The sequence below is a fragment of the Alosa sapidissima genome, chromosome 1 (assembly GCF_018492685.1).
Source record: "Alosa sapidissima isolate fAloSap1 chromosome 1, fAloSap1.pri, whole genome shotgun sequence".
NCBI lineage: Eukaryota > Metazoa > Chordata > Actinopteri > Clupeiformes > Clupeidae > Alosa > Alosa sapidissima.
This window is the reverse complement of record NC_055957.1, coordinates 54841775-54862416: the sequence shown is the minus strand read 5'-3', so window position 1 is coordinate 54862416 and position 20642 is coordinate 54841775. Positions and strand designations below refer to the sequence as shown.

Sequence of the window (20642 nt, the reverse complement as noted above, 5' to 3'; positions counted from 1 at the left end):
TCACACTTGAAGCGCAGCATCCAACATTTGTTAATACATCTGCGATTGCATTTACACTCTGCCATCTCCGAGGAACAAGCAATGGACTAAAAACTCTGTGTAATGAGAATGTATTATTAATAGTTTGGTGTTACTTTGTTTTCAGAGAAGAGGGTAATTATAGCATGTAACCTATCTTCATGTAGAAGCTTAGAATATTATAGGACTAGCCCTATCTGAAAACACCCATCAGGAATTCTTATGTGATCTGTTTGCTCATTTGATGAATGTTTGGGGATGGAAAAGCATATGTGTAGTTGAAGGAAAGTTTCTCCTCTCGCTTGTTGTAAACAAGTGTTGCTGTAATAACAGGACAGTAGAAGAGTTTCCCGCATGAAGGTTTTTTCCTCTAAAAACAAGAAAAAAAGAGGTTTTCCCTTAAGGGTTTTCGCTTCCACCGAGAGGATTTGAAACTTGCCATTCTATTTGATAATAACACTACACTATTGGATTTGATTTAAGTGAGGGTTGGTTCAAGGGTGTACTAACAGTACTAATATAAGTGTTTTATGTTTAGCAGTGGTATTGGGGACAATTGCTTAATGTCATAGTTGCTGCTGTGTTAACTGGTTTGCTTAGCTGACTGATTGTAGTGTGACTCAGCTTAGCAGCTGCATTTTCTTGATAGTACGGGATGTGTTAAAATAGTGATAAATGTTTGATCTTGCTGCATAAGTGAGCACAGATTTGCGCTCAAAGGGGGGAATGTCGTGGGCTTTATTGAAATATATCCTTTAGTTTATATATCATTTATGTAGTATCTTTATTCTGTGTAATATCATTGTTTTGTGAAACTGAAGTCTGTAGTATGTTCAGTGTGTGGCAAAGGAAGACTGGTTTAAGGGCAGGAAGAGCAGACCTTTCAGAAAATGTCATAAATAAGGTTTGGTGCCAGGAAATGTAAGCAAAACCTAAAGAATGGCAAAACCTAAAGAATGTATGAATAACAGGATGAGAGGGCAAAGGTGAAGTACCATACATTACTTGGTCAGTTATCTGTAAACAAAGAGTCTTGTCCAGTGTTGGGAGTAATGCGTTACAAAGTAACGCGTTACTGTAATTCCACTACTTTTAGTGGTAACGAGCATGTAACGAAGTATTTTTGTAAATCAAGTAACGCAATTACAATTACTGAAATTTCAAAGAGTTTGTTATTTGCGTTACTTTGTTGATCTTGAATGAACGACTGCAGACAAGATGACAGATGCACATTTGCTGCTTCTGATCTAACGTCTCCCGACATTAGCTGTGTTTCCAGCGATTGTGTACATGTTTAGATTGCAGATGCATTCTTTACAGTTAATAGTAGCCTCCTCACATTCCTCCTTATTTCGTATTTATGCTAAAACACACACGAGTGCATTAGGCTACAATTGAAATGGGCATCTTAAAAGCCTTTTCCCTTTCGTTTCCATCTCGTAAGCTCCACTACAGTAAAAGCGCATTGTTGTTTATTTTATCTCTGCTCTTTTTCGCCTATTGCGCAAAAGCCTCGTTATATCAATTTCTCATTCTTACAACATAGCCACTCCACAACACCAATAGACCTACATACAGTAGCCTATATATAGCCTTGGCACAAGCAAGCACACGTTTAACTCGAGAGGAAAATGCAGATTTCACTTACCAGATAAAGAAACCTCCAAATAGCCTACCGTACATACTACAGCGACTTGAGTTATTTGCACAGTATGTTTACATCGGAATTGACGTCCGTGGTGTTATGGATTCATTTGTCTGCGACAGAACATGCAACTTCTCTCTGGAACACCTTATCAGCCGAAGAGTAACCTTCTGCATAGTGTGTGACAACCCCAAACCCTCGGATGTGCATTAGAACTTATTTCGGTAGGTCAGCACTTGTGAAGCGCAGGCTTTTCCCAAACTGGTGGTGCTTAAAATGCTATATAATACAACTGTGTTCAAAGCAGGATGAGGATAACCTAAGGTTGTATGTGTGTGTGAGCAGACAATAACTGCTTTGAAAACAAGCCATTTAACATTGTTTCACATTACATCCCATTATACTCATTCCATGTAGCCTACAGAAGGATTGCAATAATAATGATAATAATAACTTACTATATTGCAGAATTCAGTGTCAGTGCACCACCATGCATACTAGTAGTAGTAGAAGGCAAGCAGTAGGCAGTGTGCTGTACATATCTATCAAACCACCTAGATGGTGAGGGTGGCACAAAACAAGGTCAGGGAAGCCTTCATGCATTGTAGAATGTTTTGTGGTCGGAAAAAGTTTGAGAACTCATGCACAAGGCTATTGATTTGAAGGCCCGTTGAAACTACAATAAATAGGTCTAAAAATTAGGTTTATTGTGTGTGTGACTTCAGTACTGTTCATATTGATATTTTAAAAGCAGACTTAAAAGTAACTCAAAAGTTACTTTCTCTAGTAACTAATTACTTTTGATATACAGTAATTGGTAAGGTAATTCAATTACTTTTGAAAGAAGTAACTAGTAACTGTAACTAATTACTAATTTTCAGTAACTTTCCCAACACTGGTCTTGTCTGGGATGACTTGAAGGGGTATAAAGGCTGGACAACAGCCAGAGGATGTTAGCTCACTTTGCTTAGCTTAGCTTTCACTTACTTGCTTGCTTCACTAATGCTCCGGAGTGCATTAAAGTCATCATCTGCAGTATACATCCACAGTGTGCGGACTTCGTTTGATGTTGTATTATTTAATTTGGATTTGACACCACAGTGTCTTGCAGATTCACGTGCTGTGCGTGTGGCCACTGAGTGAAATGACGCGTAATGTAGCCTACTGTAAACAGAGAACGACGTGTGGAGTTGGGTTAGTTAAACAACAGTAGCCTATGTCGTCGGCTTATGACGATTTAGAAAAGGTTTGCCTACTAGTTGGGTCATCTATAGCAGTTCCGTGACCGCGGAGAGCGAAGGTTCGTTTCTCACTAGATTTGTCATCTATAACGGTTAAAGAAAAAAATTAGCCGGGGTGCCACTTACAAAAATGTGGGGAAATTTTGTGAGAGCTCTATATCCAAAATGGCTGCCGTAAGCCAAGCTGGATATTAACTTTTTAATGGTTTTGCCCACAGTGCTGCATAACACATGGTTTCTGAGACTATTTGGGTCAAGAAATTCATAAATGATGTAGATTTATTGATTTGACCTATTTCTGACCTTCAAATTCAAGATGGCCGCCAATTTTTGGCTCTTTAAATGTCAATTTTTCAAAATCGTCATAGAGCTGTAATATTAGGCTCAAATGGAAGCTCTGCTCAAACTAATTATTTATTTGAATTAACTAAAAAGACTCTCCATCTGAATCTGTTGAGTCTCCACATTGACTCATTACATTACATTTGGCAGCCGCTTTTTTACCCAAAGCACCTTACAACATGGTATACAGTTTAAAGCTTTAGAACAATTTAAAAGAATGTAAAAAGGTAGAGCACAATAAGAAAAAGTGCATCAGTGAGTGCTGTTTTTATACAGTCAAGTGTCACTTCTAGTCCAGTGGTAAGTGCTATAATTAGTTAGTTATAAGTAGTGCTACGAGGAGATATTCTCTGAAGAGCTGGGTCTTCAGGAGTTTTTTAAAGATGGAGAGGGATGTCCCTGCTCTTGTAGGAACTGGTAACTGGTAGTGCGTTCCACCAACAAGGAACAACAAATGAAAAAAGTTTGGATTGACCTGAGTGTACTGGTGGCAGAGCTAGACGTCGTAAGTCTGAGGAGCGCAGCGGTCGGGAGGTAGCATATGCCTATATGAGGGCATTCAAGTAGGTGGAAGCAGAACCGGAGACTACTTTGTAGGCAAGCGTTAGAGACGAATTTAATGTGGGCGGTCATAGGTAGCCAGTGTAGCTGGATGAGCAGCGGGGTAACATGTGCCCTTTTGGGTTGTTTGTAGACCAGGCGCGCCGCCGCGTTCTGGATCATCTGAAGGGGTTTCACTGTGCAGGCTGGGAGACCTGTCAGGAGGGCGTTACAGTAGTCGAGTCGTGAGATGACTAGCTACCCAACGAGAGTTGGGTAGCATCTTGAGTCAAGTAAGTCTTGACTTTCCGTATGTTGTAGAGTGCGAAACGGCTAATTGGTTGTTGAGAACGACTCCTAAATTTCTTGCAGCCCTGGTAGGTGTAACAGACAGGGGGCCAGATGTACGTACATTTGCGAACGTAGCGTTATCAGCGCCATGGACATACCGCAGATTGCGAGCGCGGTCAGACCCAAGTTTCCGTCGTATTTATCAATCGTTCAACCCTTAGTGTAAACTGCGCCTTTCTCTGCCCTTCTCCGCCCATAAACGCAATTTACGAACGTCCACAACTGAATGGCAGCGCCTACGAGCGCAGTTGAATGAAGTTAACTGATGACAACATTAAAAAGAATCAAACGTTTAGCGATCATGAAATAATACCATTAAGATGTCAACAAGCAGGGAGATAATGAAGATCAGTAGTTCTACTCAAACTACTTGTGCACATAGGCTATGGGAGATTGGTCAAATCTAGTCTAGTATGAAAGTTCTAGTATGAAAGTTTAAGTGAATGACGTGAAAGTGAAAGTAAGACATGCGAAAGGCCAACGAAAGTTAAGGTTGCTTTTGGTAGTACAAATACTTTCACCACAAAAACTGGTGTTCTAAATAGCCATTCTGTTGTCTTTGAAAGGTTCTCTTGTTGACGCATTGAACTGCAATGTGGATTAACACCTGCTTTTACAAGGCGGAAGTATTTAGGCGCAGAATGGACGTGCGCTTTCAGGAGCAGTCTTTGTACATACCACGGAATACATAACTAGGCGCTCTTTACTCTTCCCCTCCCATCTTTTTACGCTAAACTCCCACTTTCCCCTGGATCCTCCCATGAATGCATATGCATGACATGACAATCGCAGTTTGCGCTTTTACATCATTGCGGCCTGTTTGTACATACCTCGCAATGATTTTACACGCACATTGCGAAACAAATACGCCTGAAATGGGCGCAAAAGCGTTAGTACATCTGGCCCAGGGAGTCAATTTTGATGTTGATGCCATGGTTTAGCTGGGAGGACCAGTAGTTTGGTTTTTGAGAGGTTTAGCTGGAGGTGGTTTGCCTTCATCCATGTAGATATGTCTGAGAGACAATCCAAGATCCATGCCGAGACCAAGGGGTCATATGGTGGAAAGGACAGATAGAGCTGTGTGTCGTCTGCATAGCAGTGGTATGGGAAGCCATGCGAACAGATAATCTGTCCCAAAGAGGTGGTGTAGATAGCAAAGAGAAGAGGGCCATCACTGAGCCCTGGGGGACCACTGTGGTGAGATAGTGAGGTGCGGACAGCTGTCCAAGCCATGATACGTTAAACGAGCATTCTGTGAGGTAGGATTCAAACCAGGACAGAGCAGAACTGGAGATTCCCATGTTAGAGAGTATAGTATAGTATAGTTTGGAGACTACTCGTTCGATACCTTTGGATAGAAAAGGTAGGAGTAAAGCAGGACGGTAGTTGTCAACTTGAGCAGAGGTTAGCGAAGCATTGATCACGTGTGATAGCTGGTGTGATAGTCGGGCTGATGGACTGAAGTAGGCTCCTAGATAGGGGTCCAATGAGCATGTGATTGGACGACTACCTGTCAGGAATCTATCTCACTCTCGGAGAGACTCCTCTTATCATCACTGCTACTCTCATCTGAGCAGTCATGAGGTGTAACTCAGAGTCATCATCAGGTGGGAGACGGATTGTACTCTTATTCTTCAGTTTGTGCCATTTGGAAACTCTGGCCTGGCCTGCTGAATAAGTGTACAATCTATGTCCCATCTGATGATGACTCTTTGAATCTTCATTTGGAAAGGACAAACTACCTTAGATTTCCAGCTCCATTACAACCTGCAAGAGCATCCTCCTCCCATTGGTCACGGCTGGGATCTAGTGAACGGAAAGTGTCGACCAGTGCGTCACACCCCCTTGCCCCAGCAGCTCACACCTCATGAAAGCTCAGATGAGAGTAGCAGTGATTATGAGAGGAGTCAGTGTGGAGATTCAACAGATTCAGATGGAGAGTGTTTTTAGTTAATTCAATAAATAATTCATAATAAATAAATAATAAAAAAATGACAGACATCTGATGACCTATGTGTATGTTGTAATTTTGCTGCCCATAACTGAACTCTGTTTGAGCAGAGCTTCCATTTGAGCCTAATATTACAACTCTATGACGATTTTGAAACATCAACATTTAAAGAGCCAAAAATTGGCGGCCATCTTGAATTTGAAGGTCAGAAATAGGTCAAATCAATAAATTTACATAATTTATGAATTTCTTGACCCAAATAGTCTCAGAAACCATGTGTTATGCAGCACTGTGGGCAAAACCATTAAAAAGTTAATATCCAGCTTGGCTTACGGCAGCCATTTTGGATATAGGGCTCTCACAAAATTTCCCCACATTTTTGTAAGGGGCACCCCGGCTAATTTTTTTCTTTAACCGTTATAGATGACAAATCTAGTGAGAAACGAACCTTCGCTCTCCGCGGTCACGGAACTGCTATAGATGACCCAACTATACTACTGAAAACTTATATTTTTAATAGGGTAGACTACCGTCGGAGATGCTGACTTGCAAAGGCCTTGGGATAACACGTTATCTCCACTATCATCAGTCAATGCCCCCTTGATCAAAGTGGGGAATGAAAGAAAAAGTTTGAGAACCACTGGCTTAACAAGTTACCTGCAGTCCAGAACACACAGAATATTGCAACAGAAAGTTGCCTTTATAATCAACTACTATTTGTTCGAACAGCATTCAAACAAAGCCTTTATAAAAGTGAAAAAAAAAATATTCCATAAGAAGTAAAATAAAATACTGTTACTGTAGTAAGTGTATCCCTTCAGCTCAGCTCCCCACGTCTGTGACAGGCAGTGACACCGCTAAATTCTCAGCTTGTTTACCCCACACTGAACGCGTAAGACCGCTAGGCCCATCACTGTGAGGTGCGGTAGCCTATAGGCCTACTCTCTGGGATCTAAGTCAAGCAATATTACCATACAAATGTTTCAAAATGAGTAATTTCGGCTTTGTCTGAACTGGCCATTGTAGGCTACGTTGAAAAATAAACAAGTAGGCCTATCCCCTATCCAATGATATCGGCAAATGTTTGTTTTCCAAAGTAAGAATTTCACTTCACCATGCACCTTCGACAATGAATAGCTCATTACACTTATGTTACTGTTGAACGTAGGTCTAACTGGTATCATTACAAACATTATTCTGTGTCCCATTGTGTCATGTAAGGTCGTTGCAAAATCTAGAGAAATGTGTGAGGTGGTCAGCGGGGGACAATTGAGACACACATTGGATTGTATTATTACTTGAACATTCCACACTATCCACAGCTGTTGTATCGGGGGCAGGAGGATTACTGTTAGCGCAGGCTTTATATAAAATTCTTCAACAGAAGGCCTGCCTCGAATGCAGGCTTGCCCAAAATAAAGGCCTGTGGTTTGCGCAGCCTACAGTAAGTAGGTTAAATAACAGACCCGCCGTGCGGTATGATGATTTTTTACGAGCAAGATGTTTTTGGTGCCCTACGCGCACTGCATGTTCTTGAATAACAATGATCATCAGTAGCCTAATATTCAACCATTATTTAAATGGGCTATGCATTGGGTTAGACACCAGGGGCCATATTCACGAAGCCTTCTTATCTTACCACTAGGGCTGTCACTTTTGTGAAAAAATCCTGTTTGATTTTTGAGACATAAGTGTTCATTGAATCGATTGTAAAATCGATTTTTTATGTCTAAAGACGTTTCCATTTTCAACGCCAAATATAGGCCAATCCACAAACAACTGCATTAGGACGAACGTAAAGAGGGCGCTTGTAGACGCAAGCCAGCAATATTTCTGATGATTTAATGGCGTGAAGTTTCGTGCACAATGACAAACAGAAGTGCAACATTCTCGAAAACCAGTAAGCCGAGTGGACTGCCATTACATCAGTGACATGACTGCAGGCTTCAACGTAGCTGTGTCTGTGTTTACGATTAGAAATGTCAAACAAATTTCGCCTACGTAGAACTCGATTGCACAGTTTGCGTAGCCTACCGCTTTGTTCTTCTCCATAGTTTGATATACCAAAAATCCGAAGTACTTCCACATCGAACTCCTCAAGTTATTAGGGCCTATCACTCGTCTCTCTACATGTCGATCGCGTTGTCCTCCATTTTTTGGCAAAACACGAGCAGCACAGCAGCTGATTGAAACAGCTGTTCCCGGTGCGTAAAATTGGTGGGAATTTTCTTTTTAGCTTTCGCAATGCTTTCTGCACTTCGGAATTCTTTTATATTTGGTTAAAATCGATTCCCTATTTTAGTTTTCGAAACTTGTGTTGTTTGGTCCAATCGATTGTGCAATCGATTTTCGAACGTAAAGTGACAGCCCTACTTACCACTAGGAGTAGGCTACTCCTAAATAGCAATAAAATATTTTAGCTAGGAGTTTCTCTTATTAAGTTATTCACAAAGCCTTTCAGAACTACTCTTAGTAAGGGAAAATGACAACTCCTGAACAGATTCTGGAGCTGAGCGCTCTAGAATCTTGAAGAGTGATGTTGCTATGGATGACGTTATTACTCATGCACAAGCTTCACTGAAGTGACCACTTTGATTGGCTGATGATTGTAACGCGGGAATGATTCCAAACACCTCCCTTACCATAAGTGGCAGGTGACAGGTCTGAGAATGCGTGCGCTACACAAGGATGGAAGATGATGAATAACTGAATAAAAAGGCCTAGCCTAAATGAATCAAGAGTAAGGCAAAACAAATAGCCTATAGTAGCCTAATGAAAAATACGGATTGATGTAGTATCTTTGTAACATTATTAAATTAATCTGTTACTATGCCTATACCTACGTTTGCAAAAGAGAACATTTTAATTTGATTCACAATAATGTTACATTTAATTTACATGTTGACAATAAGTAGCTTAGTTTTGGTTGTTGTTGGTGGCGTTATTGCATGTCAGTTATGTCTACAATGCAAAATTGCTTCCTCACGGTTGGAAGCTCCTGTAGCCGCATAGGATTTCAAAACAGGCGAAATGCCACAAAACCGGTTTGTGCATAGGTCTGTGAGTTAGGATACCTCTCGACTTTTTTTAAGCTGTCACAGCTGGTGGGAAGGTGTGATTTGTTGGGGGCAGGGCCGGATTAACTGGGCACAAATGTCTGATGGCCCCAGCCAACGTGAATCGGGTGGTCAGTTAATAGGCCTATATCGTGAAGATTTTTCTTGCCATCTAAGGCACGAGCCTTAGTATGTATATATACTCTTTTGATCCCGTGAGGGAAATTTGGTCTCTGCATTTATCCCAATCCGTGAATTAGTGAAACACACTCAGCACACAGTGAAAACACAGCTAATGTTATGAGAGTATTAAAATATGGGATATTCTACAGGAAAACATTAAAACGGCAAGACAGTGGGGGAAAGTTAAAATATGTGATAAACACGGAAAAAGTTGGCATGCATTGTTTTGGTCCCCGTGCACAGGGATTATTTGTCATATTATTAACCACATATGATTATTTGTGAAATTGTGCAAACAGGTGCAACACATTTGAAAAGGAAGGACTGGTAGTATGCAAGCTCCCGGGAAAGATTGATTTAAGAACGTTATCACAGTGTGTCTTCGTGGCGCAAAGCAGCGCGGGCGGAAGACAGCGACAATTGGCAGGGGAGGGTCATGTCTTTTTTGACAATTCTGTCGGAGGGTCATTGAACAATTTCTAGCAGGCAAGGGAGGGTCATGCAACTTTTGACTGAAGCACTCAAAATTCCTCCGGTGGCCCCTTCGATAAATAACTAACAGTCCCTAGATTGCTGCTGGGCTATATGTCTTGGTTCATGTCTGTTAACAACTCATTGCCGTCAAACGCGTATCTCGCGGTTGCATCCATTACAAACAAACATGCAATGTGAACGTCTGGGATTGGGGAGAGCACTAAATACTCTACTGAATAAGCACAAAGTCAAACCTTTAAATGAAAAAACACTCTTTAATAATCAAAAAAATAAACCGCTAATGAAGTAAACTTGGGACCATCAAAAATCGTTTATTGCCTGTAACTCTGTGATAACAGGACGTTACAGGAAGGCATTTGGCTGAGCAACGGAGGTTAATATGCTCTATATTTTGTCCAAATGATGTCTGTCTATCATCGTTGCACTCGGAGAAAACCAGAATGTTTCATTTGTCCTGCGTTTCTTCTACGGCTGCAAACGGGATTCACTCGCAGTTAACCAAATATTTCTTTATTAGGGCAGGGCAGGCATATTTCTGGCTATTAAATTATTTCTAAACCAGTCTGTAGTTAAGTCTGTGTAGGGGTTTCCAGGCTCCATTTCTTTCTATGAGGCACCCTGCTCACTTGAGACATCTGCCGGTTGTTTGGGTTGTTGCAGCGTCGTTGCAGCGTCACTGGAAAAATACAAATTAAAGTCGTGTGATAGCGCGTGATCCAGCGCGCGGACCGCGAGGGAAGCTGGCCAAGTCGAAGCACTGCCCACTGTATAAGGGTTAGTCTGCCTGCAAACTCTCACTGAAAAGTGGAAGAAGATGGCTCAATGGTTAGAGTTACATACTGAGACGTGGGAATCCGGGGTTCAATTCCTGTATGAAGCGTTTTGGCAGAGATAACATTCAGAGGCGTTGCAAGCGGCAGTGTGATTGATAGGCCTACTGTAAGCCATTGGTTCCCAAAGGAGATTTTATTTGGGTCGCCAGCATAGCCTATAGTGACAATTTATCAGGGGTGGGTAGTAACGCGTTACTGAACAACTCAATGCAACTGAACAACTTTACTCAACGCACATGAGTAAAAAAGTTTTTTTTGAGGAAGGCAACTTTCCATATTCCTTTTTAACCCCAGTGCTGGAGCCTACCATCCTCCCTTATATGATGCTGACTTCTGCGCTTCAGAAGACACTAGCTCCCCTCCACCAGCTTATTTCCATGACAGTAGCCAGCAGAGACAGGCCAGCAAAATTCCCGACACTTAGGGGCCATCCACACGGAGACGCTTTTTGGTTTAAACGCACATGTTTTGCATCGTCTTGGCCGATCGTCCAAACAAATCCTGTAAACGCACTGCCTGAAACCGCACTTTTTTGAAACCTGGTCCCAGGGTGAAAAAATTCAAAACCCTAGCCCTTGCGAGTTCATTTGGACGGCGAAACCACATACATCGATGATGTCATCGCCACACCTCAGCTGCCCTGGACTTGACACTTATAGCCTAGTATTGCCTAACAAGTTTTCATACATGGCATTACCTATGATTACACTCAGTAGGATAAATATCACAGCTGGTGCTGCTATCATGGCTTGGTGGACCAGTATTTTTCCCATGTGTTTTCTTGATGCATTCTAACAACTGTCCGTGACTGACGCGAGAGAACTAGCGGTGTAAAGTTTAAATTAATTTATGTGTAGTGTCGGTATTTTACATGTCTTACAACATAAATAAATGCATTCATAGTCTAGTGAAGTCAAATATGAGCCTACAAGTCGCTTAGAACTCACGTTAAGCCTAGTAGATGGGAATGCACGATTTGATGCAGGCAAAAATATTGACTGTTAATAACGAAGGTATTATAGCAATATTATAAATGTGGCGACGGAATAGCCTAGAACTTGGGTAGGCCTAGCATTTAATAGCCTATGCACTTGCGGTAATAGCCAAAACTAATGTGAATTGCGGACTATACAACCAAAGAAAGTAAAGATTATTTGCGCCTGCGTTAGCCAAATAAAGGACGTGACTACACCCTTCACAAACCGTAAAAATGAAGTTTATTAGTTTTACAGTTGACTACAGTTGACAGTTCACTATCAGTCCACATAAACGATTCTGGTTTCCTTGCACTAGCCATTTTCGCCGTAGCCTATTCTGTCTGTTTGCAAGCTTTGGGGAATTTCTGTAACAGAAACAGTGCCACCTATAGGCCTGGAATATGAAATAACGTGTTGAGGCAAAAAACACTTAAAGTGTCTTGAATATTTTCCTTTCCATATTAAAAATCCTAGGGGACACGAATCAATCAGAAGGAGATAGTAGGCTATACAATATAAAAGTAGCCTACTGGTACCTTATTATAAATATTCGCTAAAACAAATAGCAATTGGAATAGAAACATAGGAAAAGAAATACACGCAGACGACACCCCCCCCCAACTCGAACTCAAGCATGATCTTCCGACAAAAATTTGCATTTCTAGGAGAGAGGGAGATAGAGAGCGCACGCGTAAGTGATGATTATTTCTGGTGGTAGAGTAATGGATACCTACAAGAATTGTTTCGAATAAGACAAAGAAAAGATGTAGGCAACGAATGAAATGTTAGGTATCCACGCGCAGGGGGTGAAATACATCAACCCAGGGGCGCAGGAGATATTTTGAAAGTGAGGGGGACCAAATTGTGAACACAAACCATAGTGAGATCAGATTTCCCGATATCGGATCGCCACCTCTGGCCCACTTTCGACCATCATATTTTAAACTTGCCAGAATATTAAGATAATACCATTGATTGTTTTTGATTGTTTTCAAAATATTTTTTGATTAAAATTGTCAAAACTGTGAGATGAGCACAACGCCAGATCTGCCCTCAGACCAGCTTCTTGCTATGTGCAATTCTACTTTTATTTAATTTTTTTAGATTTATTTTACACTACTTGGGCCAATGGTAGAATACTCTAAAAGCAACATGATGTTGATATTTTATGAAGCCATGAATGAATCATCATGCCTATGATCCAAACATAGACTACATGATCAAATAGCCTAATTAGGCCTACAGTACCTAAATTGTCTGGTATAAACCAAATCAACTCTCCACTATGTGTCTGCAGTTAATATTTATGCAATGTTAGAACATGTTGGCTTAAGAAGTTACCAGTCCAGAACACACAGAAAATTGCAACAGAAAGTTGCCTTTATAATCAACTACTATTTGTTCCAACATCATTTAAACAAAGCATTTATAAAATTGAAAAAAATATATATTACATAAGAAGTAAAATAAAATACTGTTACTGTAGTAACTGTACCACATTAGTAGTATATTATCATGAACTATCTGTCAAAATAAGCCCCGCCCCCTGAAACGTCATAAATCACATCATAACCACGCCTCCTTTTTATGCAAATTAGCCACGTGGTTGTCGCCACGTGTTGTTTGTTATTGTTATTGTTTTGTGAGTCATGTGACAGTCATGTGACTGGTGTCAAACCCCTGGGCGGCCATATTGGATGTAAAGTCATGTGACAGTCATGTGTCTGGTGTCAAACAATGCCACGCCCCCTTGGCATCCATATTGGATGTAGTGTCATGTGACAGTCATGTGCCTGATGTCAAACCCCTGGGCGGCCATATTGGCCCCCAAACCCCCATGTGTGTTTTGTGGATAATGGGGAATCAGATAAACTTTGTAAGAGTTGTATATGTTTAGTGGTAAATGGGGCTAAATACAACAAAAAAAAAAGAAAGAAAATGGAGTTGCCGGAACCCGGATTCGAACCAGGGATCTTTAGATTTTCAATCTAACGCTCTCCCAACTGAGCTATTTCGGCTGCAGGGCTTCAATGGTATGCAATGCATCCTACTTTGTAGGGGTGGTGTTTTGTCCGGGCATGTCTCTGAGTGTGTTGTTTGAGACCCCTTTCATGTCGGGGGTCTGCCTACTACCTACGTACACTAGTGCTGATAACATTGTAAAAGACCTGTTTATGAGTAGTGACGTCTGTATGCAGACACCTGGTTATCTATAAACCCTTTTGTAGTGGGTGTGTTTTGCCCCGGCGTGTCTCTAGGATTGAGATTATAAAAGCTGTGGGTGATGTATAGCTATCATTGTTAGCAGTGATTTCGAACAGAACTTACCATGGCTGACATGATTGAATCGGCAAAATCAAAGAGACGGATTACACTCACCCCTGTTAGCGCTATCGAATCCTGAAATGACTTATGCACCGCAAAGGAGGAGACCTGAAACTTTTGTTAATTTTCTGAGTAAACCTAATGATGGCGTGGAATACCAATGGTTGTTGAACGATGGGCGCATCGGAGGCTATGTTTTTGACAAGGAAGATCGCAGTGTGAAGCTATACGCATTGACATCTCCGGATTTGGCGTTTTCAGACGACATGGCGTACATTTCATTTTGTGATGCCGATTGGGTGATGTTTAGGGACTCTTGGAAGGATATTGTACAGCCTGCTATGGACAGTCGCTACACAGCATCATGGAATAGTCCAGCCTATGTCAAGTCTTACCACATGTATGCTAACTGTCCACAGGATTTCATTCGCCTGTCTAGCAGTGCATACAGAAGACCTACATATTATAATGAAAAAGATTTGAATGAATTCGCATATACACCTAAAGTGGAGTATCTTTGGAAAGACCGGCATGTTCTAAGTGATGTTTTCAAAAAGGTTGATAGATTGTTCAAATGGAGTGCTGGTTTGGAAAGATACCAGGGCGTCAAGGCATGTCTCTTCCAGACGTGCCAAGATGATCTGGAACTGGCCAACCATTGTGAAGAAGCCGCTCCGGAATCAGCGCCCCCTCGTTCATGAAGCTTAAAAAGAGGTTTTCATACGAAGGGTTCCTTTACTCTCAGAGCTGTTGTGAACATCATACAATGTCTCTATATGTGGATGAAGTTGAAATGACTGAAGCGCATGTTTGGCCTGATGGTGTGGATCAAAGTTCAAGAAGTATGTTTTATCAAGAGGAATCAGTAATTGAACAAGAAATGATACATTATGACGTGGATTACTTGTGTGAGAGATTTGCGATGCTAACTTTGACGGATGATAAAGAGGATGTTAGAGAATGCCATCTTGTGGATGATGACGCCCCTGCGGGTGTACCTCCTACCGGTAACAAAAACGACTCTGAAGATAAAGGAGAGGTCACACATGATTGGGTAGCGGAGAAGTCGCCGCCCTCCAGACTACACCCCTTGAATGGTTAGTGGTTGTATACGATCACACCAGCCGGATCATCGAGACGTTCAGAACTGTCGTGATGCCTTCAACAGATGTTAAGATGACTGATGCGTGTGTATACTTTCAAAATACCTGCGGTGGGGTGGGCATGATAGATTGTTCAGAAGACTTAGAGATTGGTGTGTCATTAAACCCTGTATCATCAGCAGATGGAACCGGGACTTCTAAAGCTACTGGTGAAGACCTTGTTGGTTGTTTGGCAGAGCTACCTCTTGGACTTATCAAGGCCTGTGTGTGTATTACACTGCAACACATCATCACGCAGAAGTTACAGGAGGACTGTTTTGGATGTCAAGTAAACCACCCCAGCCAGATTCAACATTCTTGCCTCTTTGAACCAGATGCGTACTACTTCCAAACAAATGTTGAGGATATAAAACATCGGCTATACAAAAGACCTCTACTGCAAAGCGTGAATCATCTATTGGGACATTACGGCTATCAGACCCATCCCCAAAAAATTTGGGGGTCTGTAGAAGCTATCGTCTACGAATTAACAGGGGAACCATACATCTGTGGGTATTTACACACTTTCAAGGAAAATCACATACATGATTGTGATACAAACATTATTCTTGAAACTCTGACATATTGGGACAATTAACGGTAATGGGGAATTGGTGCTGTGGTTCAGGCCCACCAAAAGAGCGTGTGAAATATGAGCTAACAGCCTTACTGTGTAATGTCATAGCAGACGAATCTACATGTTATGCAACTGATATTGCTGTACCTTACCATCATTTTAAAGCCTTAAAAAATCAAATGACGCTTGCTAGATCATTGTCTGAAGAATGGTCCGATCTACTGAATATGGGATCCTCCGTTAACAAGGCGTATCATGTAACAGTGCATGAAATTTTAGAGAACATGTGTATGATTCGGCAAGGGTTTTTCAAGATAGGGCATATCGTAGCTCTTTGTACATATGTAACTGATGTATGTGTCATCAAACAAAGTAAGAATGAGTCTGTGGATGTCTATGAGGTTGTGAATAGCCTAGTGGAATTTCTGGTTGCTAAGGACTTTGATGTGTGTGTTAAATTTTTAAACTACCTTGATTCTCTACCCATGATGGATATGTAAGCCTGCTTGTCAAATAAAAGATTGTGAATGCACATCATGGTCTGTCATTAGTTGTATGGAGGGAGTCATGGAGGAGGTTCTAAATACAATCTACTACACACCTTCAAGTGAGGGTTCATATGGGGGTATAACTAGATTAAAAGAAGCTGCCTTTAAAAAAACAGGGGTACATCTGTCCGATAAGGATGTTGCTGAATGGTTATCAGGGGAGGATGCGTACACGCTTCATAAACCTATGCGTGTCAACTACAAAAGGAATAGGGTGATTGTGTATGGTATCAACAGGCAATTTCAAGCGGATCTGGTTGACATGTCCATATACTCCAGGGAGAATGACCATGCTAAATATATGCTGACGTGTATAGATGTCTTTAGCAAATATGCAAGGGTGCGTATTTTAAAAAACAAATCAGGGATGGCGGTTGCCGCTGCTTTTGAATCAATCATAGAAGAGGGTCGTATACCCCAGAAGTTGCAAACTGACCGTGGGAAAGAATTTTTTAACCAGCATTTCCAGAGGATCGTGAATAAAAACAACATTCATCATTTCGCCACTGGGAGTGAATTAAAAGCTAGTGTCGTGGAGCGATTCAACAGAACTATTAAATCAAGAATGTGGCGTTATCTAACAGCCGCCAACTCTAAACGCTACTGTGACGTCTTACCTGATATGGTATCATCTTATAATAACAGTTACCATCGTAGTATCAAAATGAGACCTGTGGATGTGACAAAAGAAAATGAAAATGTGGTCTTTAAAAACCTGTATGGTGTAAAGACGGGAGCTGCCAAAAAATCTGTGTTCAAATACAAAATAGGAGAGCTTGTTAGAGTATCTAAGGTCAGAGGTGCATTCACAAAGGGGTATGAGGAAAACTACACACGTGAGTTTTTCACCATAGCAGAGTGTGTACATCGAAACCCTCCTGTTTACAGGTTGAAAGACTATGATGGAGACATGTTAGAAGGTACCTTTTATGAAGAGGAGTTGCAGAAAATCCTCATAAACAGGGATAAGGCCTTCAAAGTGGAAAAGATTTTGGAAAGCAAAAGAGTAGGTAGGACGCTTATGGTATTGGTAAAATGGTTAGGTTGGCCATCAAAATTTAACTCGTGGGTCCCCGCAAAAGATGTGGTTGATGCTTAAAAAATGTCTTAAATCACAACACAACATACATATCCTTATTCACACCGGCGACATCATGGAGGACGAAGGGTTTTATGTGACTTTACCAAGCAATGCGTGCCGCGATATTTATCCTGACAATAGAATATCCAGCTACAGAACTAAACTGGCAAAAACACTAACACTAAGGGGGGCTTGGGAGGTCGCTTTAATTGAGTTCATGTACCCCAAAACATGGGTTCCATTTCACAAAAAACATTCAAAATTCACAATTACCGATACAGCTACTAACATCCTTATTGTTGGTGAACTTCGTGAAGCTTTCTACAATAGCATTGCTGATATCATAGCAGAAATCAATAGTGTCGGGTCTCATATACAGTTTACCTATGATGAACTACTTCACAAAGTCCGTGTGACATCATCCGAAAGTGATGTTTCGCTAACATTCCGAGGGAAGCTAGCCAGGATTCTAGGTTTTGAAGATATGATTCCATTCGCGGTACCCCCCGGGAGCGTCGGTAGATACGCCCCCCACATTGCTGATTTGTATGGCGGGGAATATACATTGTTTGTCTATACAGACATTATAGACCACCAAGTTGTAGGTGACTATTATGTACCACTCCTGCGATGTGTAGAAATAACGGGGGAGACCAAAAATATAGTCACAATCGGCTACGACAAACCACACTACACACTATTTTAAAAAACAAATCAGGGATGGCGGTTGCCGCTGCTTTTGAATCAATCACCCTCTTCTATGATTGATTCAAAAGCAGCGGCAACCGCCATCCCTGATTTGTTTTTTAAAATACGCACCCATGCATATTTGCTAAAGACATCTATACACGTCAGCATATATTTAGCATGGTCATTCTCCCTGTTGATACCATACACAATCACCCTATTCCTTTTGTAGTTGACACGCATAGGTTTATGAAGCGTGTACGCATCCTCCCCTGATAACCATTCAGCAACATCCTTATCGGACAGATGTACCCCTGTTTTTTTAAAGGCAGCTTCTTTTAATCTAGTTATACCCCCATATGAACCCTCACTTGAAGGTGTGTAGTAGATTGTATTTAGAACCTCCTCCATGACTCCCTCCATACAACTAATGACAGACCATGATGTGCATTCACAATCTTTTATTTGACAAGCAGGCTTACATATCCATCATGGGTAGAGAATCAAGGTAGTTTAAAAATTTAACACACACATCAAAGTCCTTAGCAACCAGAAATTCCACTAGGCTATTCACAACCTCATAGACATCCACAGACTCATTCTTACTTTGTTTGATGACACATACATCAGTTACATATGTACAAAGAGCTACGATATGCCCTATCTTGAAAAACCCTTGCCGAATCATACACATGTTCTCTAAAATTTCATGCACTGTTACATGATACGCCTTGTTAACGGAGGATCCCATATTCAGTAGATCGGACCATTCTTCAGACAATGATCTAGCAAGCGTCATTTGATTTTTTAAGGCTTTAAAATGATGGTAAGGTACAGCAATATCAGTTGCATAACATGTAGATTCGTCTGCTATGACATTACACAGTAAGGCTGTTAGCTCATATTTCACACGCTCTTTTGGTGGGCCTGAACCACAGCACCAATTCCCCATTACCGTTAATTGTCCCAATATGTCAGAGTTTCAAGAATAATGTTTGTATCACAATCATGTATGTGATTTTCCTTGAAAGTGTGTAAATACCCACAGATGTATGGTTCCCCTGTTAATTCGTAGACGATAGCTTCTACAGACCCCCAAATTTTTTGGGGATGGGTCTGATAGCCGTAATGTCCCAATAGATGATTCACGCTTTGCAGTAGAGGTCTTTTGTATAGCCGATGTTTTATATCCTCAACATTTGTTTGGAAGTAGTACGCATCTGGTTCAAAGAGGCAAGAATGTTGAATCTGGCTGGGGTGGTTTACTTGACATCCAAAACAGTCCTCCTGTAACTTCTGCGTGATGATGTGTTGCAGTGTAATACACACACAGGCCTTGATAAGTCCAAGAGGTAGCTCTGCCAAACAACCAACAAGGTCTTCACCAGTAGCTTTAGAAGTCCCGGTTCCATCTGCTGATGATACAGGGTTTAATGACACACCAATCTCTAAGTCTTCTGAACAATCTATCATGCCCACCCCACCGCAGGTATTTTGAAAGTATACACACGCATCAGTCATCTTAACATCTGTTGAAGGCATCACGACAGTTCTGAACGTCTCGATGATCCGGCTGGTGTGATCGTATACAACCACTAACCATTCAAGGGGTGTAGTCTGGAGGGCGGCGACTTCTCCGCTACCCAATCATGTGTGACCTCTCCTTTATCTTCAGAGTCGTTTTTGTTACCGGTAGGAGGTACACCCGCAGGGGCGTCATCATCCACAAGATGGCATTCTCTAACATCCTCTTTATCATCCGTCAAAGTTAGCATCGCAAATCTCTCACACAAGTAATCCACGTCATAATGTATCATTTCTTGTTCAATTACTGATTCCTCTTGATAAAACATACTTCTTGAACTTTGATCCACACCATCAGGCCAAACATGCGCTTCAGTCATTTCAACTTCATCCACATATAGAGACATTGTATGATGTTCACAACAGCTCTGAGAGTAAAGGAACCCTTCGTATGAAAACCTCTTTTTAAGCTTCATGAACGAGGAGGCGCTGATTCCGGAGCGGCTTCTTCACAATGGTTGGCCAGTTCCAGATCATCTTGGCACGTCTGGAAGAGACATGCCTTGACGCCCTGGTATCTTTCCAAACCAGCACTCCATTTGAACAATCTATCAACCTTTTTGAAAACATCACTTAGAACATGCCGGTCTTTCCAAAGATACTCCACTTTAGGTGTATATGCGAATTCATTCAAATCTTTTTCATTATAATATGTAGGTCTTCTGTATGCACTGCTAGACAGGCGAATGAAATCCTGTGGACAGTTAGCATACATGTGGTAAGACTTGACATAGGCTGGACTATTCCATGATGCTGTGTAGCGACTGTCCATAGCAGGCTGTACAATATCCTTCCAAGAGTCCCTAAACATTACCCAATCTGCATCACAAAATGAAATGTACGCCATGTCGTCTGAAAACGCCAAATCCGGAGATGTCAATGCGTATAGCTTCACACTGCGATCTTCCTTGTCAAAAACATAGCCTCCGATGCGCCCATCGTTCAACAACCATTGGTATTCCACGCCATCATTAGGTTTACTCAGAAAATTAACAAAAGTTTCAGGTCTCCTCCTTTGCGGTGCATAAGTCATTTCAGGATTCGATAGCGCTAACAGGGGTGAGTG

At 41.4% G+C, this 20642-nt stretch overlaps 1 protein-coding gene and 1 non-coding gene across 2 annotated transcripts in view; both read right to left on the bottom strand.

Moving 5' to 3' along the window:
- Window positions 1-20642, bottom strand: part of ttpa (tocopherol (alpha) transfer protein) — a 62194-nt gene that overhangs the window by 30551 nt on the left and 11001 nt on the right. The gene's annotated exons all lie outside the window — the stretch shown is intronic.
- trnaf-gaa lies at window positions 13578-13650 on the bottom strand. Its single transcript has one exon. It is a non-coding gene; the product is annotated as a tRNA-Phe (tRNA).